General features: G+C 41.8%; 1 protein-coding gene across 1 annotated transcript in view; it reads right to left on the reverse strand.

The window, feature by feature from the left end:
* LOC144586112 (uncharacterized) overlaps window positions 1–9,655 on the reverse strand; it is a 44,115-nt gene extending 34,460 nt beyond the window's left edge. Inside the window, exon 1 of the mRNA XM_078383834.1 lies at window positions 9,176–9,655. The gene's annotated coding sequence lies outside the window, so the exon portion shown is untranslated. The remainder of the gene's footprint in view (window positions 1–9,175) is intronic.
* Window positions 9,656–13,400: the final 3,745 nt, after the last annotated feature.

The following is a 13,400-nucleotide window of genomic DNA, read 5'->3' on the forward strand; positions in this document are numbered from 1 at the left end:
GAATAGTTATGCGTAAGCATACATGCACGCATAGACACAGCCATGTAGTTTTCCAGTCAATGTAGAACTAAATGTGGCCCAACTCATTTTCCTACTTTCCTGCAAGAAAGAAAAAGAAAAAGAAAGAGTGGGGTGGGTGTAGGGTTTTGGAAAAGATGTTAGCTGTGTGTATTAGAGTTGACCCTAAACTGAATATTTTGCAACCAACAGCATAACAGATCTTCTTTTAAGAGCAATTGACACTCTAGCCATGGTGTAGTGAAAATCCTGCAGTGTATTGTACTATTCTTATGAATGCCAGTGATCTCTAAGCAGCCCTTCTGTTGGGGAACTCATTGACTCCATCTTTGTTCCAGTAGGTAGCCAAGACTGCATTCTTCCACTTGGCCTTTTTCAAAATAGCTGTTCTAATAATTTAAAATCTGTTTGCAGAGAATGTTTTAAAAGTATTTTACAGTATAGCACATTGCCTTGAGGGCCTGGTGGATGTAAACGTGAATCCCAGTGAAGGCAAGGGGGTCGTTTTTGAAGCAAATCCATTAAATGACAAGTTAGATCACTTTGTTTTCCCCTTCTTCAAATGGGATTCAACATACAAAACATGACTTGTAAATGAATTAATCCTTGTAGTGCAAATACCCCTGCTGTTTGGTTGTAGATTTCAAAACTATTTAACAAATTACAAAATCCCTATTAAGAAGGCAAATTATTCTGACTGATCAGCTGCGATAGAGTTTTTAATGATGCAAGTTTGTTTGTTAAGCATCTTTAAATATTAACCAGATATGGTATTGCATTTGTGAAGATGAGGAAAACCAACTCATATATTTAATAATTACTTCACTAAGGCTGTCCACAAACCAAAAAAACCTTACTCTTTAGACTAAACTGGCATCTGATAGATCACCCTTCCTTTTAACCCGGGGTCATGATCACTGCAGATGGTGACAGCAGCCACAAAATTAAAAGACGCCTGCTTCTTGGGAGGAAAGCGATAACAAACCTAGACAGTGCCTTAAAAAGCAGAGACATCACCTTGCCGAAAAAGGTCCGCATAGTCAAAGCTATGGTTTTTCCAGTAGTGATGTATGGAAATGAGAGCTGGACCATAAAGAAGGATGACCGCTGAAGAATTGATGGTTTTGAACTGTGGTGCTGGAGGAGAATCTTGAGAGCCCCCTGGACTGCAACGAGAACAAACCTATCCATTTTGAAAGAAATCAAGCCTGAATGCTCACTGGAAGGACAGATCCTGAAGCTGAGGCTCCCATACTTTGGCCATCTCATGAGAAGAAAAGACTCCCTGGAAAAGACCCTGATGTTGGGAAAGTGTGATGGCAAGAGGAGAAGGGGACGACCGAGGATGAGATGGCTGGACAGTGTCTGCGAAGCAACCAACATGAACCTGACACAACTCCGGGAGGCAGTAGAAGACAGGAGGGCCTGGCGTGCTCTGGTCCATGGGGTCACGAAGAGTCGGACACGACTTAACGACTAAACAACAATTGTGTTTGAAATTGCAATCATTGTTCACACAGGGGCTGCGGATTGATTCAGAAATTCACCATTCGTACTGGATGCAGTACAATTCACATTCCAGGCCCCGTCTTCCCTCCCTCCCTCCCTCCCTCCCTCCCTCCCTCCCTCCCTCCCTTCCTTCCTTCCTTCCTTCCTTCCTTCCTTCCTTCCTTCCTTCCTTCCTTCCTTCCTTCCTTCCTTCCTTCCTTCCTTCCTTCCTTCCTTCCTTCCTTCCTTCCTTCAGTCCTTCAGTCCTTCAGTCCTGCATCTGCCAACCTGATGGTGAACTGACACGGGCATTAATATCAGAAATTTAAAAAAATTCTGAGGGAGATTGGGGGAAATAGAAGAGTGTAGGGGCATTTTCCACTGGTCATTATGAGCATCACACCTCAACTGTCTTAGCCACTACATCACCTATAATCATACCTCCCCTGTCTTTACAAGAACGTTTCACAACTGTTAAGGACAGATGGCTAGTGTGCCATCCTCAGCAGGTGACAAAGAGGATGTGACATCTAAGGGTGCAGAGAGAGAGAGGCCATAAAAGTCAAGGAGGATGAATCTAAAGTGGAGAAAGCCATAGATATATGCTTGGTGGAGGAGAGAAAAGGGGAAGGAGCAGGGTTTGATACTATGGGAGGAAGATATAAAAGGAGGGGGAGAAAAGCGGGAATTTAGAACAGGAGTATGTAAGAAAGACTGGAGCAGGAGAGATAGAGCGGTACAGACAGACAAGATAGAAGAACAGGCAGATAAGGTCTGTGATTTACTGAAAGATTCCCCGAATGTCAAGACAGGCGGAGGGTTACTTCCCGACCCATCTTCTCCCCAGAGCGGGGAGAGGTTTGACCAGACCTTGGAATGGACAGTCATTGTTTTCCGTAGAAACCAAGACAAAGGGAGGAAGGTGGTTCCTCCCGGTCCTATATGCAATACCTCGCCCCTGGTTGGGCAAGGCATCCGTATTTTGGGATGGTGTGTGCGGTGAGGAGTACCCCGATACGGCAGATGACAGACCGAGAACGCTTTGGTCCAGCCCAGATGTGAGAGAGGGAGTGTTTGCACCAGAGTTGAAGTTGTCAAGTTATGGACAGATGCCTGAGTTGAGTAGTTTTTACCCATTTATTAATGTTAATCAAAAAAACAAAGAGAATAAAACTAAGTTTGTTGGACTGTTGAAATCGCGTCCGTCTCTCATTCCCACCAAAAATGGAGGAACTGTCACAGATTTCTGAAGAACCCAATCACAACAACTAACCTCATGGGGGAAAGCCTGTTCAAAGTCTTCCTGCTTGAAAAATCTAGAAGCCCACAAGCAGCAGGGAGAAAAAAATAATTTGGGACCAAAAAGGATTGGATCAATTCAAATGAGCCTTTGTATCACATGGTCAGTAAAATAATATTTTTATGTGGAGCAAATTCTGTCACATTTGACCATGTAGTCACAGCCTAAGTGAGCATTTTCACAAAGTGCACCATATGCCTCGAGCATGAGACAAAGTTGTGCACATCCTGCCATTGAAAATGGGATTTGTACATTCACAGTGATTTGCTGTTGCCAGTAATGTCATTTCTGCTGCACAGGCTGAGCGCTTCAAGAGAATACTAGCCAATAACTAGTTTTTAAGGTAAAAACTAAGGTAAAAACATTTTTTAGTTCAGTCATGTCCGGCTCTAGGGTTTGGTGCTCATCCCATTTTTCAAGCTGTAGAGCCAGCACTTGTCTGAAGACAGTTTCCGTTGTCATGTGGCCAGCGTGACTAGGGAATGCTGTTTCACCTTCCCACCGAGGTGGTACCTATTTATCTACTCACATTTTTACCTGCTTTCGAACTGCTAGGTTGGCGAGGAGCTGGGACAAAGCTACAGAAGCTCACTCCATTAGGTGGATTTGATCTTACGACTGCTGGTCTTCTGACCCTGCAGCACAGGCTTCTGCGGTTTAGCCCACAGCGCCACCACATCCCTTAATAACGAGTTTTACCTCCAACCTAATTCAAAAGATTTCTTTAAACAAATTGGTGTGGTTTCAATTTACAACTTTCTAATTTGGTTAAGACTGCTTCTAAAATTATATTTGGTGGCAGTAATTGACAAGATGTGTTCAGAGATTGGAAGTAACTTCTTCAACAGAACAATGCTATCTATTGGTGGAAATCTTGTTTCTCAGAGTATTAAGTCACACTAGAGTAGATCCACTGAATCAATGGAACCTATGGAGAAGATGACTCACCAAATCCCCACTGATTCAATGAGTTTACTTTAGAATGACTTAATACATTACACATCAGGATTTCGGCCGTTGTGTTTTACAATTTTTGAACAAAACCCAAGTAATAACAACAAAGCACTTTTTCTCAATGTGACATTAACATCAATACATTACCTTTTAAAAAGCCAGTATTGAAGCTCTAGGTCTGGTATTCTTTTAGATACCAGATTATGGCTAAAATCCTGTGGCACAGCTACTCAAAAAGAGTAACTTTTTGAGGTGGATCACCATACGTTAAGTAATCTCCATAAAAGGTTCCCCCTGACATTTTTAGTCCAGTTGTGTCTGACTTTAGGGGGCGGTGCTCATCCTATTTATCTACTCGCATTTGCATGCTTTCGAACTGCTAGGTTGGCGAGGAGTTGGGACAAAGTGACGGGAGCTCACTCCGTCGCGTGGATTCGATCTTACGACTGCTGGTCTTCTGACCCTGCAGCACAGGCTTCTGTGGTTTAGCCTGCAGCGCCACCATGTCCCTAAGTAATCTCCATAGACATTATCTATTGCACTCTAAGTTAATTCTGTGTACTGTCAAGCAAAGAGAGATGGTGGTCCCAGAATGTAAAAATAGGTATCAATACTTTATTTGCTTTATCCGAAGAAGAGTGAGAGATTGTCCACAAAAATATTCTAAGAGACAGATTCTATATAAGCATAACATCATTGAAGAAGGCGAAAAGTGAAATAACCAAAACATGTTGGGCTTATCTTTGAATAACGCATTGATACCCATTTTTACATCCTGGGACCACTGTCTCTCTTTGCTTAACAGCTTCACTGAATGTACCAGTCATTTTTGTTCTTAGTTCTGTGTGCAACAGATAACATCTACAGACATTTCTTAACTTACAGCAATCTGCTTTTAAAATAACACCTGGTGCATGGCTGTGCAACAGGATTCCAGCCAATGACTTAGCACCTTTTGCATAACTGTGCAACAGGATTCCTGCCAGTAACTTAAATTAGTATTTTGAATTTGCAGCCTGATATGATCTCCTGTATTCTTGCTACATATTTTGCACTGGGGGGGGGGGGTAGAGGTATTTCTTGAAGTAAAAGACTATATTTTTGAAAATATGTAAGCACTCAACAGCCTTCCTTGGAATGTATCATTCCTAAAACCTTTCACAAACCTGTCTTGTTGCTAGTTTTGGGCAGTGGGAATTAAATGAAATAGGAGTATTTTGTCTTGACAGTCTCATGAAATGACGGTGGAAGCTTGCCCATAAAAAACCAAAATATTATTTATGTAATTCCGTCAGAGTTTGATTGCCCATCATCTATTAGTTTGACATCCAACGTTTGGACATAAAATCCCTAAATTACCGAGCAATCTGGGCTCTTCAGAAGATCCATAAAAGGAGGCACTTAGCAAAGTCTAAAGACAGGTAGAAGGAACCCAGAACACATGATGGGCTGGCTTTTCAACATCTCCACTGAGGCATGCAAAAATAAACAGATGCGGGGCTGACTGCGGCTGGGTGCTTTCGTACAAAGTAACATAGCAATGACCTGAAGCCATAAAAATATCTCCAGATTTAAACCCAGAGGACTCGCTGCTGCATATCAATAGCAATAAGAGCAGGAAAAATAGAAATGTATTATTTATAGGCTTATTTATAAAAACCTAAACTACCTCGCCAGTGGACCTACTTCTCTCTGAATTGAATTGCTTTTTATTCCAGCGCATTGTGCAGTTTTATGTGACACGAGAATACCCCCATTAAAAAAGGGATCTGCATTTGTACAGAGGCAGTGCTCAGACTGGAATTTTAACCCCACTTATACTGTTTTCGCATTGCCTGTTTCCATGGGATGACCTTTGTTAAGCACTGGAACATAAGTTCGGTCAAGGGCTGCTTCCCCCCCACCCCCAAGGCTAATGACAAAGTATGTGGCCATATGTGAAGCACAGTTCTGATTCATATGATTCTGGAGGATATGAAAGCTAATTTCCATGTGGTTGGATCCTATGTGCTCTGGTAACATCTGTCAGGAACAGCCAGCTGGGTTTTATTAAGATAAAATACTCACAGGCTTCATGGAAGGGGAGATCAAGATATTGTTGGGTTGCATCTCCCATCAGCCTTAGACACCATAGTTAACCGTCATGGAAATTCCATTGCAAAAACCTCCAAAAGGCAACTAATTACCCACAAGAAAAGCACTCTCCTTATGCTGTGTGAGTGCTAGACATGGGGTTTTCAGGGCCGTTTTTTCACTACAGCTACCAGAACTCAACAGAAAATTCCCACAGCTGATTGCTTCAGCCAAAACCAAAAAACTACCAGTGCTCTAATGCTTGCAGCTGCCATGGAACTTAGAAAATTCCACCCATGTCCTTCTCCATTCTTAATAGTGGTTCCAGCAGAGAGAATGTAGCCAAGAAACAAGTGTCTATACTGAAACTCCTCAGAGAACTTGGATTTTGGGCTAGGGGGATTTCTAGTGAACTGAGAGGGTGCTGATAAGTATTGAGCCTTTCCCAGAAAAAAATTGAGCTAGGAAGCTGTGGGACACGAAGCAACAGTTAGAACTGGATATGGAACAACGGATTGGTTCAAAATTGGGAAAGGAGTACGACAAGGCTGTATACTGTCACCCTGCTTATTTAACTTATATGCAGAATACATCATACGGAAGGCTGGACTGGAGGAATCCCAAGCTGGAATTAAGATTGCAGGAAGAAATATCAACAACCTCCGATATGCAAATGATACCACTCTGATGGCGGAAAGTGAGGAGGAACTAAAGAACCTTGTAATGAGGGTGAAAGACGAGAGTGCAAAAAACGGTCTGAAACTCAACATCAAAAAAACTAAGATCATGGCCACTGGTCCCATCACCTCCTGGTAAATAGAAGGGGAAGATATGCAGGCAGTGACAGATTTTACTTTCTTGGGCTCCATGATCACTGCAGATGGAGACAGCAGCCCCGAAATTAAAAGACGCCTGCTTCTTGGGAGGAAAGCAATGACAAACCTTGACAGCATCTTAAAAAGCAGAGACATCACCTTGCCAACAAAAGTCCGAATAGTCAAAGCTATGGTTTTTCCTGTAGTGTTGTATGGAAGTGAGCTGGACCATAAAGAAAGCTGACCGCCGAAGAATTGATGCCTTTGAATTGTGGTGCTGGAGGAGACTCTTGAGAGTTCCCTGGACTGCAAAGAGAACAAACCTATCAATTCTAAAGGAAATCAACCCCGAGTGCTCATTGGAAGGACAGATCCTGAAGCTGAGGCTCCAGTACTTTGGCCATCTCATGAGAAGAGAAGACTCCTTGGAAAAGACTTTGATGTTGGGAAAGTGTGAAGGCAAGAGGAGAAGGGGACGACCGAGGATGAGATGGTTGGACAGTGTCATCGGAGCAACCAACATGAATTTGACACAACTCCGGGAGGCGGTGGAGGATAGGAGGGCCTGGCGTGCTCTGGTCCATGGGGTCACAAAGAGTCGGACACGACTAAACGACTGAACAAACAAACAGGAAGCTGTAATTGCCACACTATTCTACATATTCCCCCAGGAAGTCAATGCACTTGCGACGTCTGTCCTGCAGCTTTTTAAGTCCCTGCAAATAAAATTCTTCCAACTGCTGGTGTAACCACTCATTTGCAGCATTACGTGCCTCCAGAATACTTCCAAATTGTTGTCCCTTCAGGTGTTTTTTGAGTTTGGGGAACAGATAATAGCCAGAAGGAGCCAGGTCGGGAGAATAGGGTGGATGGGGCATCACTTGAAAGCCTAAGGATGTGAGTTTTGCCAGTGTTTCACCTGCAGTATGTGATGAGGCATTGTCATGCAACAGGATGACACCTTGGGAGAGCTTTCCTCGACATTTTTCCTTGATGTTTTGCTTCAACTTCGTCAATAAAGCACAGTTATATTTTGCACTGATGGTTGAACCCTGTTGGAGGTAGTCCACCAGCAGAACTCCCTTCTTATCCCAAAAAACAGTTGCCATTTGCTTCTGCACCGACCTTTGCACTCAGAACTTCTTTGGCCTGGGGGAACCACTGTGCCTCCATTCCTTAGACTGTTCCTTTGTCTCAGGATCATAACAGTAGATCCGTGACTCATCACCAGTTACCAGTTTGCCCAGGAAATCTGACTCATTTTTGGCAAAATGTTCCCAAACAGCCACCGATGACTCCACACGTTTCCTCTTTTGTTCGATTTTCAAAAGTTTGGGGATCGACTTTGCTGCCAACTTTCTCATTTCCAAGTCATTGAGGATAATGGCACCAACTCTCCTACGTGATATTCCCAGATATATAGTAATACTTCTGGCTGATATCCGGTGGTCCTCCATGAACATGTCATGGATGGCTTTCACATTTGCAGGCACAGAGAGAGAAACAGGCCTTCCACTGGGTTTCTCAATTTCAACACTGAAATGGCCAGTTTTAAAATTGTCAACTCAATGTTTAACTGTTGCATATGAAGGGCCACTGTTGCCCATAGTTTGTGACATTACATCATGGACCTGCTTTGCACCTTTCCCTTGGAGAAACAGGAACTTGATTATGGTCCTATCATCTTCACACTGAACTTTTCTGCAGGTGCCGCCATATTCACTTTGGACCTGAAATGAAAGTTAAGTTAAAACCATAGGTAGTTGATTTTTGCTCAGTTGAATATAAATGAATTGGCCAATACATCCTGCAATGTATAGCTTCCTAGCTCATTTTTTTCTCGGTAAGGCTCAATACTTATCAGCACCCTTTTGTAGTAGCTCTAGTGAAAAAATTCTGAAATTTCTATGCCTAGTGCATGCAATGCTTTTATAAATAGACTTCACTACATGCAAGAGAAGGCGAGTATGCTTTTTTGCAATTTTCTGTCCCTTCTGGATCATTTAAGCATGTTGACTCTGGTAATTTTATTGTTCCCATCACTTTGTTTTGCTTATTCATTTGTTTTAGGATAACTACTTTGCTGTTTTAATTTTGCTTTTCTTAACATTTGACATAAGTACAGGTAAGATGGTCCATACACTCTTTGTCTAGACTTTACACAAGTTTTGGAAATTTTGCCTGTTTTTTACTAATAGGATTACGTACAGATTCCAGAAGGGGCCTTCATGTAGGCCTGGAGAAAAACCTTATTCAGACATTACACAGCTATGTTTTCTTGACATGCATAGAAGGAATTCCTCAACTCTTCTGTGGCGTCACTCCCGTTACCGCATTTTCCTTCTTCTTTTTTCGAGCCACTCTCTATGAGGAAGCACATGGATTTTTCAGGGTTGTTGCTTGAATAGGGGATTTCCACAAGAGGAGGAATCTCTCCTCTTCGGATTTTGCAATGAAACTTGGAACATGGCAGTTTAAGAGCTCTATAACGGTGTAATGGAGACACATCAATGTGACAAACCCAGACCTACTGGGATCTGCCCCACGTTAACTAAGCTGCCACCAACCATTCCCTATAAGAAGTCACACAGACCAGGGATGGATTTTCAACAAATAAACGAATAAGGTTTATTTAAAACAACACACAGGGAAAATAAAATGATCAGGTGAATAAGATATAGTAACGTGGCTTAGTCTCATTCATACATGCACACAGTTTGGTTCACACAGAACACTTAACTTGAAGCACAGACCCTGAACCTATCAGTTCTGGCTAACCATACAGACACCTGAACCTATCAGGTTGGTACTGACTGACACACAGTAGTACCCTGTCTGACACACAGACTCCCACACCAGCTTCTTCTTCCCAGCTGCTGCTTCGTCTTTTCTTCTAGCTTCTCCTCACACGCTCCACATATATATATACAGTACAGCCCCTCCTCCTGATGTCCCGCCTTCCACTCCCCATAGGATGGAACTTTCCCTCCAAACCCATGACAGACAGGTAACATCAGTGCTGTATGTAACAATCGTTAATCAGGTTCAGGTCTGTTTTACTTGGGAAGAAAATATTGAGAAATATTCTGAGATCACCTGAAATAGTACTCTGAAAGTTCCATCATTTCTAAGGATCAAATTATGCTTATCATGTTTTAAGAACTCAGTCGGTGGCGGTTCATACAGGCCTTTCAGAGCCTTACACCAGACTAGTTTGGTTTTTTGATCACTTATTCTCAACGAATTTTGGAATAACTGTTGCCGTTTTGCCACCACTATTGTATAATTGTATTGTGTTTTTTTGTATATACTTTTTTTGAATTCGTTATTTTATTCTTAGGGATTTGGTTTGTGTTTTATTGATGCTTTATTAGTTTGTTATTTATTGATGCTTTATTAGTTTGTTATTGTAGATAGATAGATAGATAGATAGATAGATAGATAGATAGATAGATAGATAGATAGATAGATAGATAGATAGATAGATAGATAGATAGATAGATAGATAGATAGATAGATAGATAGATAGATAGATAGATAGATAGATAGATAGATAGATAGATAGAAGTAATGCTCCCTCGAGTGATGAAAGACACCTGTTTGTCACAGTACATTATTTTCTCCCAGGAACATAGTGTGATTGTAGTATACTTTGCTTTGTGAATATTCATTTGAATGCAAAACAAAGGCTGAATTGGGAAGCTAAACTGCTAATGTATGTACCCCGCATAGCGACAGTAATCCGTGCCCCGCATAGCGACAATAATCCGTGCAGCCAAAATCGTCGCTATATGGATTCGTCGCTATGCGAAATTTTAAAAAGCCCATAGGAATGCATTAAAACCCGTTTAATGTGTTCCTATGGGCATAAAATTCACCTTAATGTGAAAATCCTCCATATGGCTGCCATTTTCACTGCCCGGTAAGTAAGGAATCCGGGCAAAAACACAGCGGGCGGCCATTTTATTTACCCGGTGGCCATTTTGGAATTGCCGATCAGCTGTTGGAAAATCATCGCTATGCGAAAATCGGTAAGTGAAACAGCTTACTGATCATCGCAAAGCGATATTTTCCCATTAAAAACATCGCAATGCGATCGCTTTTGCGATCGCAAAAAATCATCGCTATGCGGATTCGTCATTAAACGGGGCGCCTGTTAAGCGAGGCACCACTGTATATCTGAGGAAATCCCACCATAGAAGTGAAAAGGAGATAATATTTAGGAACAGATATTTGAATGTCCAATGTGACCCTAAGTGGCACCCAGCTTGGGTTAACATTGTATAGCCCTATTGTTGCAATGTCCTATTTTCACCAGCTTCTTTTTTTTTTTTTAAAGAGGGACATTTTCAACCAAGCATTCCTTATTGCTATAGAGATAGGCTCAAAGGCTCTGATCATGGCAAGATAACTAGCCCTCTTTCATCATTTGAGCAGATCCCCAGACTATATTAGAAGGCAGATGACTCTGTAGTGTTAACCCTCTCATCCCTAGACAATTTCACAAAAAACTTCTGCTGTACTTTAAAAAAAAACTTCCCATCATCTTAACATCAGGGGATTTTTTTTCCCTCAGAACAATTCAACTAGCTGACAAGAGTGCCATCTAGTGGTGCACCTTGCCAGTGGGTACATAAGATATCACATGGACGCACACATATACACAGGGCTTAACACAAAAGCAGATGAAAGGAAGGAATCACTTATGTGCCAAGGATGCAAACAAGCATCTCATTAAAATCATTAACAAGCTTTCTTTCTTGTTCCTTGACACACCTTCATACTTTCCTTCCCTCCCTGGATTTTACAGGTGCTCTCGGGGTAGGTGATGCCAGGGCAACCCAATGGTTACAACGGAGAACTTCTCGGAAGGCTCTCTTTAGTTGGAAACGCTTTGATGGAGCAGCAAATCAATACTACTTTGTAAATTTTTAATGTATGCTCAGTGTGGAATGGTGTAAATAAAATAAGCTCAGCCCGAAACCCTATTCTTCATAGTTCTTTCTGTTCTGTGTCTGTGTGTGTGTTTAAAAAGTGTTGGTTCAGCAATACAGCTAACTACCAGCTATGGATACGGCCTTAAAAATGTCAAGAGTAATAAATCAAGGGCCGAATTTGAATAACCTCTAGTGGCAGGTAATTTTTCAAAACTCTCAAACTCTTACTGTAGTGCTAGTAATGATTACACTACTATAGGTGGGGGCAGCTGGTGTGTGTGTGTTTAGAATTATGAATACCAAATTCATAAATAAAACAAAAGCTGCATCAAATTGTCATTGTCATTAACAGGGTAAAATGCAAAACATTTCTATTGACTGGGGACATTCGTGATAGGAAGAACTGAGATCGAGGTTTTTTGTCGTGCTCTGAAAACTTCCCATTGCAATCCTACCTCTGTCTACTTAGAAGTAAACCCCAGGTGTTGCAAGAGACTTGCATCCAAGAAAGAGTTAATTTCCACCAGGGATGAGACAAAAACTTATCTGGTGTCCAATTTGATGTGGATTTGACAGAAATGCAAACAATTATCAGGATCCTTTTTACCAGTGGTTCTTAACCTTTGTTACTCAGGTGTTTTTTGAGCTGATGGTGAAGGCTTCTGGGAGTTGCAGTCCAAAAACATCTGAGTAACAAATGTTAAGAACCAGTGACTTAGACCAGGGGTTCCCAACTGGGAGTTCCCAGATGTTACAGGACTACAACTCCCAGAAGCCTTCATTACTAGCTGTGCTGACCAGGATTTCTGGGAGTTATAGTCCAAGAATATCTGGGGACCCCGGGTTGGGAACCACTGACATATACAATTGTGTAACAGTGACAGCATAAGCATCTTCCCCAGAGCCTTACGTTTGTGTGCCCGATGTCACATTGTCTGCACTGAACATTGCATGCCCAAATGTGCAAAGGGGGACGAGCAGGAGGGGAAGAACAGATGCATGATTGCCCTTATATGCACAGTTTTTCTCCAGTTGGATTACTTCCAATTATACTTTGATATTTCCACTTTCCCCAGTTTGGTAATTCCATTTTCTCATAAACAAGTATATAGAAAAATACATGCACTGGGGAAAAATATGCATAAAAATGCATGGGTTAGTGAACATAATGTACAAAAATGCATCATACTAGGGGAAATTGCTTCTAGAAAATAAACATTCAGGAAAAAATTGCATTAAAATGCATCTGTTCAGAAAAATATGCATGAAAATGCACAAACTGATGTAGGAATGAGTCTGGAAGAACTAACTTTGAATTCCTTGATGATCTATGATTTTGCTGGTGCGGATAGTCCCTCCTTTCATGTAGGTCACAAATATTTAATTGTGCTTGTTTTCTTGCTGCTGCTATTTTGTCATCAGATGGTTAAGCTTTTGTTGGAGTTTTATTAACAACCTTGCATGTTGTCTATACTGTAGTTAGAGTGACTGGTGGGGACTTTTGAGGGTTGGGGTGATAGTCTGTCTAGCCAGCACTAACCAATCATTCATTCCAGCCTTTGGATGCAACGTGAGCCCCACCACTCTGCCGAATGTTCTTTTCTCTCTCTTTTGTTAGTTGGAAGCAGCTCTTCAGAAAATATACTAATCCAACAGGTCAGGATCCTGTACTGGCATTTTACCTTTTGAAACCTGCTCAAGAATAGGGTTGCCAGATAAAATGGGTACCAAAAGGAGAACACAGAAAGACAAAAAAAGAGGACAGAGGAGGACTGTAGACCAGTGGTCCCCAACCTTTTTGGGACCACAGACCGG

The sequence above is a fragment of the Pogona vitticeps genome, chromosome 1 (assembly GCF_051106095.1).
Source record: "Pogona vitticeps strain Pit_001003342236 chromosome 1, PviZW2.1, whole genome shotgun sequence".
Classification (NCBI taxonomy): domain Eukaryota; kingdom Metazoa; phylum Chordata; class Lepidosauria; order Squamata; family Agamidae; genus Pogona; species Pogona vitticeps.